The sequence below is a fragment of the Mustela nigripes genome, chromosome 3 (genome assembly GCF_022355385.1).
Source record: "Mustela nigripes isolate SB6536 chromosome 3, MUSNIG.SB6536, whole genome shotgun sequence".
Classification (NCBI taxonomy): domain Eukaryota; kingdom Metazoa; phylum Chordata; class Mammalia; order Carnivora; family Mustelidae; genus Mustela; species Mustela nigripes.
Window position 1 is genome coordinate 145,110,283 of NC_081559.1, and position 9,382 is coordinate 145,119,664.

At 37.9% G+C, this 9,382-nt stretch overlaps 1 pseudogene; it reads right to left on the reverse strand.

Moving 5' to 3' along the window:
* The window catches only part of LOC132014564 (10 kDa heat shock protein, mitochondrial-like), a 15,044-nt pseudogene extending 5,725 nt beyond the window's left edge, over positions 1 to 9,319 (reverse strand).
* Between the last annotated feature and the right edge of the window lie 63 nt (positions 9,320 to 9,382).

A 9,382-nucleotide genomic window follows, 5' to 3' on the forward strand; every position in this document is an offset into this window, starting at 1 on the left:
CTCTGCCTGCCTCTCCATCTACTTGTGATCTCTCTCTGTTAAATAAATAAAATCTTAAAAAAAAAAAAAAAGTTAAACATGCATTTACCATTAGATCAAGCCATTCCACCCCTAGATGTTTACCCACAAGAAACAAAAGCATCCATGCAGAAGTCTATGCACAAATGTTCACAGCAAGTTTATTTGTAATAACCAAAAACTAAGAAACCCAGAGTCATCAGCAAATTAATAGATAAGCAAATTGTGGTATATTCATACAATGAAATACTAGATAGTAATAAAAAGAAATGAATTATTGATATACATAATTACGATGAGTGAAAGAAGCCAGAATAAAAAGAGTGAATAGTGTATGATTCCATGTACATAAAACTCTAGAAAATAAAAACTACTCTATAGTGACAGAAAGTGTATCAGTGGTTGCCTTCAGATGATGGGGTAGGGAAAGGGAGGGATGGAGTAGGGGGATTACTAGGGGAAATTAAGAAACTTGAGAGTAATGCTATGCTCATTATCTTGATTGTAGTGATGGTTTCAAAGATAAATGCATATGTTAAACATTAAATTGTAAATGCAAATACCATTTTATTGGGGCACATCAGTGGCTCAGTCAGTTAAGTGTCTGACTCTTGATTTTGGCTCAGGTCATGATCTCAGGGTTGTGAGATGGAGCCCCACATGGGACTCCTCTCTGAGGGTGGAGCCTAAGATTCTCTCTCCCTCCACCTCTGCCTCTCCCCCCATCTCCCAAAAAATAAATAAATATCAGTTTATTCTATGGCAATATATCTCAATAGAGCTATTATTTGGGGGGAAAAAAGACTAGTTGGTTTAAAATTTGAAGTTGGAAAAATACTAGACAAACATCTAGAAAAAAATAGGAAACAGAAAAATGGAAAATTTAGCGTGAAATGTATCAAACGCTGTCACATAAATCCTGCTATAATAAATGATAGACACAGTAGGTGGAAATGAGACAAGATATGTAATATCTCTAAGAGGCATTCAAAGGAAAGTTTGTCTGTACAATTAGGTAGAGATAAATGATAGGGAGAAAAGATAAGCCAACACCCCTGACACTCTTGTAAGCCTCTTCCAGTACAGAACATAAATCTAAGAGATCAGGAGGTCTGAAAGATGGAGGGTTAAATCAAAAAATAAATAAATAAAGTGTAATGAAAGGAAATTTATTAGCTATCAAGGCTATTTTAGGGAAAAAAAATTGACACTGTTTAAATGACCTTTATACTGTACACAGCACCACCTTGAGGAAAACAATAGGAAACACCATTTCATGTGTAATAGAGCCTAATCCATTCATTGATTTTTCTTCATTCAGCATTTACTTAGGTATACACAGCCCTATTCTAGATCTTGGGATACAACAATGAACAACAACAACAACAACAACAATAATGTCTACCTTCTTAGAGCTCATTTATCAAGAAAAAAAAAACAGCTTTATTTCCAAATAATTTATAGTTACATCTAAATTCACTTTATAAACTTTTTAAAAAATGTAGTAAGAATTCAGAGGAAGTCTATGTATCAAAAGTAAACATAAAAGGCCATTGTGATTTTTTTTCTTTTTAAATGGATTTTTACAGAAGGATTTGCATAAATCAGGGTTTTGTTTTTGTAATACTTCATAATCAATTCTAGATTATTTAAAAAGAAAAAAGTATAGTCAATACTGAGGTATAGTATCATCCCTTTTTCAAGACTAGGGTATGCATTCCCTCTCAGCTGCCAAGAGTATAGGCTTCTGAAGGCTGCCAGCTGTGACCCCATTCTGGGATGATTGTATCCACATCAAATAGTTATTGGGTTGTGGCTGTCCTCCCGCCTAGCAGGTTTAAACTTGGAGGAGGAAGTTCCCTAGCCTAAAGCAATTTCCAGTCTTTGTTTCTGTCTGTGCTTCAGCCTAGATAGAGTTTATTGTTATGTCTTCAGGTTCACTTATCTTTTCTTCTGAGGTTTCTAATCTGTTCTTAATCCTATCCAGCAGATGTTTATTTCAAATAATGTGTTCTTCATTTCTGGAAGTTTTTCTTTTCCATTTATCTCTCCATGGTGCTCAGATTTTCATTAAATCCTTGAGCATTTCAGCATAGTTATGTTTTAACTAACCTTAAGATCTATGTTTGCTAATTCCATCATCTGTCATTTCTCAGTCTGTTTATTAACAGATATTTTTTTCTTAGTTATAGATTTTATTTCTTTCTTCTTGCTATGTTTAATAATTTTTAATTGGCTGTGTGGACATTATGAATATAACACTGTTGAGTGCCTGAATTTTGTCTTCCTTTACAGTGTATTGTTCCTAGTTCTTACAGAAATTTAAGTTACTGGCAGATCAGCTTGATCCTCCCAAAGCCTTTTCTGAGCTTTGTTAGGATGCATCTGACCTCACCTTTACTCTAGGGATAGTATAGCCCTAGTTCCAAGTTAGAACCCTTCTAGGGTCTCTTGTGAATGCCCTAGTTGAGTATCAAGGATCTCTACTCTGGCTGGCAAGTGCTTAAACAGCTCCAGGCCCTGTATGAACTCTGAATTGTTCAGCTTACAGCCCTCTGGCTATTCTTTCCCTGGCCTCTGAGGTTTCACTTCACACATGCAGCTAAGGACTTTGCCAAAATAAATGGGGGCCTTAGTACATATTTCTAGAGCTCTTTTTTCTGGAGATCCTTCCTGTCTTGAACCCTGCCCCATATCTTCCAACTGTCTCAAACTCCCTACCTCAACTCAGTGAGGTTTCTGTGCTCTTCTTGTAATAATCCTTCTCTCTGCAAATAAGTGGGGGAAGTGTCCCTGGGCGGAAACTGAAACAATGGCTGGAGCTCACTTGAAGTGTTTCCCTTTTCTAAGGCATTATGGCCTCATGTCTTTCCTGTACTCCAATACCTGGAAATAGCTACTTCATATACTTTGTCCATTTTTTTAGCCACTTATTGTTCAAGGGCAAGTACAATCCTTGTCACCGTAGCATGACTAGAAACAAAGTCCCCAAATTCCTTACTATCTCATCTGTATATATAACATAGCATGAATTCAAGTTCATTTCAATAATGTATGCCCTCCATTTTTATAACACTGCTCCTTAAGAATATGTATTCGACGTCCTAATGTGGGAGAAGGCATAGCTTTTCCCCTTTATCAATCCTTAAGTAGTGGGAATGGAGGTAGGTGTTGGGAATAGAGAATTGAGAAGAGATGTTGATACCTATCTCTACCACAAAATGATAACTTTCTATATTTCTGTATTTAATAGTAACTCTCTAGGAAACAAACAAAAAGTCAAACCAACAGATGAGGAGTACTATTGCAAGGGAAGAAAGAAGCTACAACCAAAATTCAAAAATTATGCCTGTCTGAGCTGTTTTGAGTCAGCCAAGTGTTTGCAAGTCTTTGCAAATTGGAGCTTACCAAGAATTTACTATTTTGAAACACATTTTAGACTTTCCTCAAGGGAATAGAAAAAACAAAGATTGCCAAACCCAAGATGTTACAACTCGCATGTAAGAACTGCTGTGGTCCACATTTGATAAACTTGTGTTTGGTATTCAAAGGTCACCACAGAAAGTTTCAGTATTTTATTATAGGCAATGAAATAATATTTATAGACTTTCTGAGATTAAATTACTCTCCTACCCCTTCTCTAGCCTCTGGTTTCAATATCTTTTAAAGCAAAAAGTAACACATAAATAGAAATAATCCTGGCTTTAGCCATAATCCCAGGAGTAATGCTGAAAGCCTTAGTTTTCTTTTAAAAGCCTTTTATCCAACTATGGTGTTACTTCATAACTGGGAGCAAAGCCTTTATAGTGAGATATACTTGGATCCTGGATGTACCATTAGCATTTCCATAACCTTAGGGGAAATTACATAAATTCTCTAAGGCTGAAGTGTAAAGGACCTAGTATGTGGCTTGACACACAGTAGTAACTTTATACCAATTAGATTGAGGAGAAACCACAGTAGAGAGAGTTTAGCATAAGTTGTTGTTGAAGCTGGCATCAGAGAACCGAAAGAGGTGCACAGAGGTATTAGAGATAGGAAACTGCAAGACTCAGCTCCTCTCCCTGATGCTGTAGGAAGGAACAAAGGGAAATGTACGGGGATTTAACATTTAAAAGTTTGGTTGAGGCATCCCTTGAAGCTGGGAGTTAGACTTCTGAGGAGAGGGCAGGCTACTGGGCTGGTGTCCATATTTCTCGGAGTACAAGGGACAATGGCCAACTTCACCCATGTGTTTTCTTCCTCTCACTGATCACTGTTCTTTTCCCTGAACTTCTGTGTCTTAGAAACCACTGTCTCAGACAAACCATAAGTGACTATTAATCTCACAAAACAAACTGAGGGTTGCTGGGGGGAGGGGGTTTGGGAGAAGGGGGTGGGATTATGGACATTGGGGAGGGTATGTGCTTTGGTGAGTGCTGTGAAGTGTGTAACCCTGGTGATTCACAGACCTGTATCCCTGGGGATAAAAATATATGTTTATAAAAAAATAAAAAATTAATAAAGACAAAAAAAAAAAAAAAAGAAACCACTGTCTCATATAAGTTGTCCTTTTTGTTATTTCAAGAAGAGGTAAATCTGGGCCCTGCTACTCCATCATTACTGGAAAGGGAAGTCTCTAATGTTTTCTTAATAAATAAATAAGCCACTTATTTTTGAATCACTTCTGTTGGTTTTGTCTCCCTCTGTTAAGTTTTTCAGGGAATTTATAAAATCAAACCATGACTTTGGCATAGTTTAGATGTTATGTCTCTTAAAGACATGTGTCTTTCTAATGCCTAAGAACAAAAAGTTTTAAATTATCCTTAACTCTCTCCTTCTTTCAAATTCAATCTATCAGGAAATTCTGTTAACCCTAAGTAAGAAATAGATCCTGCTGCTACTTGCCATCTACTTCTATCGCCAGTGCCATCCCAGTGCAAGTCACCATCATCACATGTATGGAATCTTGTTACAACTTTCTAATTCATGTGCTTATATGCTTGTCTCATTCCCTTGCTTTCATATCTTTACTCAAATGCCATATTTTTTATTCTATCATCATGACCCCAGCAGTATTTCTTTAGACTACCAGTTAACAGTAGGTTCTAGTAGCTGAAGTTGATTTCAGTTTACAGTTTTCCAACACTCTCAGAACCAACCTCACAGTACCACTCAGAAAAACCAACATCCATCGAGATGTCTGGGTCCCAACTCCACAACAGCTCTCATGAAGGTATCTCTCAGTCTCTAGAAAGTGAATTAAAAGTGCCCTCTAGAATATGGGTAAGGGAGATGAAATCATGTGTGGGATTCTGGGACCTCCTGCACAAACAGAAGAGTTCTGCATTGATCTGTTTTATACATCTGCATACAATTTATTTAACAAAAAGCCCTGGATTGAAAAAAATTGTTCTAAAACTGCTGATAACCAAATCAAATCAATAAATTTTACAAAAGTATTAGCAAAATGCTCATGTCACAAAATAAGGAAGGTATAATTCTTCATCATAAAGCTTACAGGAGCTTTTCTGTTAGCAAGAGTCATGTTCTCCTCTGGCATTGGACTGGATCCAGTATATTCATGTAATTCAATGTCATATCTCATCAGCAATTCCAGTTAAAGTCATTCTAGGATTGTGACTTGAGTCTTCCTTTGAGTTTCTCTATGGGATCCCATATCGTCTACAGCAATTGCTAAGAGCAAACCCACATAACACACCAGTGGCCAATCAGAACTGGAATGACCACAAAGAAGACTTTGTCAACTGCCTCATTAAGGGTACCTTGATTCTACAGTCTCTTAAGTGAGAAATTCTATTTTATGATTCTCAGAGCCCCGTCTGGTACCAAAAGCATATTTTCATGACATCTCTGCACTGTATAAATACAGAAATTTCCTAAAATTCAAAATGTGTAACAGTATTCTCAACTTTAATCCTTAAACAGAATTCTCATCTATCAATGCTAAGCTAAAACTTATTGGATCTTCTATGTTTCTTAGTCCAACTTCTCTGGTCTCAGATTCTTAGATTTTATTCCTTTTGTTTAGCACATTGAGCAAGAATTTCCCTGATTCTTATAGATCTCTCTTATATGTAAAATCTAAAACAAAACAAAAACCTTAAAAACAAACAAAAAACCAAAGCTCGTAGATATGATGACTGGACTGGTGGTTGCCAGAGGTGGGGGTAGAGAGTAGAAGAAATGGGTTGAAGGGAAGTCAAAAGTTTAAAAAGAAAAATTTTTGTGGTGTCTTAGTCCATATTTTGACTGCTATAATAAACCATAGACTGAGTGACTTATAAACAACAGAAATTTATCTCTCATAGTTCTGAAGGCTGGGAAGTCCATGATCAAAGCACCTGTGGATTTGGTGTCTGATCATGGCCTCTAGCAGTTCCAGGATCTCCCCTTTTAGTGGCAAAGGGGTTGCAGCAGCTCCGATCCTTACATCATCTCAGATTCAAGTTCACACAAAAACTGGTTTGTTTAAAAATTAAAAATAAAAAAAATTTTTAAAAATTAAAAATAATATAACCGGTACTATTAGAAATATTTTTCTTTTAATAATTACCTAAGTTTAATTTGAAAAGAAAAAAAGGGAAACAGAGAGAGGAAAAAAGAATTAGTGAGTATATAGAAATACATACATACATATATAAATACAAAATAAAATACAAATAAGAAAATATGTGTAATCGCCACAGGTCTTAATTCTGTAAGTTATAGCATGTTTGTACATTGGGGCATTTACATACCAGTTTGGAAGGCATAATACATTACATGTATACTTTATACTTACATCAAAATAAATTCCAGATGGATTAAAAATTTTAATATAAAATATAAAACCATACAAGTAGTAGAAGAAAAGAAGCATGACTGTTTGGATACCTTGGGGAATAGGGGAATTATTGAGCATGACATCTGAAGTAGGCATCCATATTGACTTATCTGCCCAGCAGCCCATCTTTTCTGAGGAACCTTTTCCCCAAACCTTTCTTTTTATTTTTTTTTAAATATTTATTTATTTGATAGGCAGAGATCACAAGGAGGCAGAGAGGCAGGCAGAGAGAGAGAGAGGGAAGCAGGCTCCCTGCTGAGCAGAGAACCCAATGCGGGACTCGATCCCAGGACTCCGAGATCATGACCCGAGCCAAAGGCAGCGGCCTAACCCACTGAGCCACCCAGGCGCCTCCCCAAACCTTTCTAATTCACTGCTCCCTCCTTCCCCTCCACCTCCCACATAAACATATAGTTTGAATAGGTGATGTCCTCTCCTTCTCTGAAGTCATCTTCCTAGCCACAGGGGTTGGTCTAGAGATGAGCTCCTCATCCAAGCTGAGTGAATCATTTCCCCGGCCACTTATCTGGGTAACCTTGAGTTTCTTCCAATCCCTCTCTGTTCATGAAACTGAGGAGATTGTATGTTCTAGCACTGCCTTTGGAGGCATAATAAAAAAATAAAGTAAAAAGAATCTTTTATGGGTGATACATTAGTCATGGTTTGGTTGTTTTCTGCTTTGAAAATCTTCTCCAAAGATTTTCTCTTCTCCAAAGCTTTCTGCTTTGAAAATCAGCTCCAAAATGTAGTCTTTCTAATTATCTAGGGAATGAGAGTTTAGGTACAGTTCAGGTTAGTGGATTAACTATGCATTTAACAAAGAAAGACTCAAAAAGAAGCTTTTGTAACTTCATCTTGTTTTCTGAGTAGGCATTGTGGTTTGGTGGTTAAAGAACATGGACTTGGGGTCCCAAAGACCCGCTTTTGAACTCAAGCCCTGGTATTGATCTGCTGAGGAAATTGAGCCTCCCTGAGTTTTAGTTTATAATTTATAAATACCTCACAGTTAAGAAAATGAGGCATGCATCAGAAGTGCTAGACAGTGTCTGGCACTTAATAATGACTCAAAAACCAGAGTATTGTGATTATTGTTATCCAATTTTTTTTCATCTCAGATTATTGTCAGCTGACTTATTCAAATGGAACATTATTTTTCCAAATTTGTCTACTTAGAAAATATTAAACATTGTTAACTCTACTGTTTAAATAAAGCCAAAATAGCCTCCCTTTCTGTAGCAAATGCTTTTTTGATTTCTCTTCTAATTATTTGGCCCCATCTAAATCAAAGAATATGATATTTAAGAAAACAACCTTGGGACATCTGTGTGGCTCAGTCTGTTAAGCCTCTGACTCCTGATTTCAGCTCAAGTCATGATCTCAGCCTTGTGAGATCCAGCCCTGTGTCTGGCTCCGCACTGGGCAAGGAACCTGCTTAAGATTCTCTCTCTCCCTGGCAGGGAGCCTGCTTCTCCCTCGGCCTCTGCCTGCCTCTCTGTTTGCCTGTGCTCGCTCGCTCGCTCTCCCTCTGTCCCTGACAGATTAAATAAATAAAATCTTAAAAAAAAAAAAAAGAAAAAGATTCTCTCTCTCCCTTCCTTCTGCCTTCCACCCTGCACTTACATACACACTCTCTCTTGAAAGAAAGAGACAAAGAAAATGAAAAGCAAAAAACAAAAAACCACCTTTAGAGAGGCCATGCCTCTCTAGGAATAAGCTCACACTCCCTGTGTAACCTGAATAGTGATTACTGACTTGAACTGAATGGGTATAAAGTGCATGAAGGCTACAACATGGAAAGATTCACTCCCTAGGACAGACGACCTGATAAGGTGTGTACGAGAGCCCATGTGTGCCTCCTTGTCCTCACTCTTGCTGCTTCTGCCACCCTTGTTGTTAGTTTTCTTCTCACCTGGGCAAGACAGTTATCCACCAAGAAACTGGTATTAGATCTTTTCTCTCTTGGTGAACGCATTTGGTTTTTAATCTGTTATATATAAATTCCTAAGATGAACGTGCCAGTGTGATACTTTTTAAACAAATCTCTTCTCTTTCGAGTCAGTCAAGGGCAAGGAAGAGGACTTATCTCTCCTTGGATCCCCTTTCTCACGCACCGCCCCGTGCACGGCGAATGCACGGTAAATCCTGATTTACATCATCACTTTAGAGCAGTGGTGTGTCTTGTTCAGTTTGATTGCATGTTGACTGCGGAACCATACCTGAGGGAAGCTACGCATCCATCAGTCATAGTGGAGTGACCTTCTGTTTTAATGGCTCTCAACCAAATAAAGGAAGTAGAAGAAGGCAGGCATGACGTTCACTTACCTTCCCTGAAATTCTGCTTGCTGATGTTGCATTTTCATGGTCTTTGAGTACCCGCAAGCACCTAGACTTCATCAAAGTGCTGACAAATAAAATAATACTAATACCAATATCCAAACACGATGTTCGCACTTGCTCATGGAGAGGTCCAGCCATTGCAAAGCCACGCCCACGCCCACGCCCACGCCCACGCCCACGCCCACGCCCACGCCCACGCCC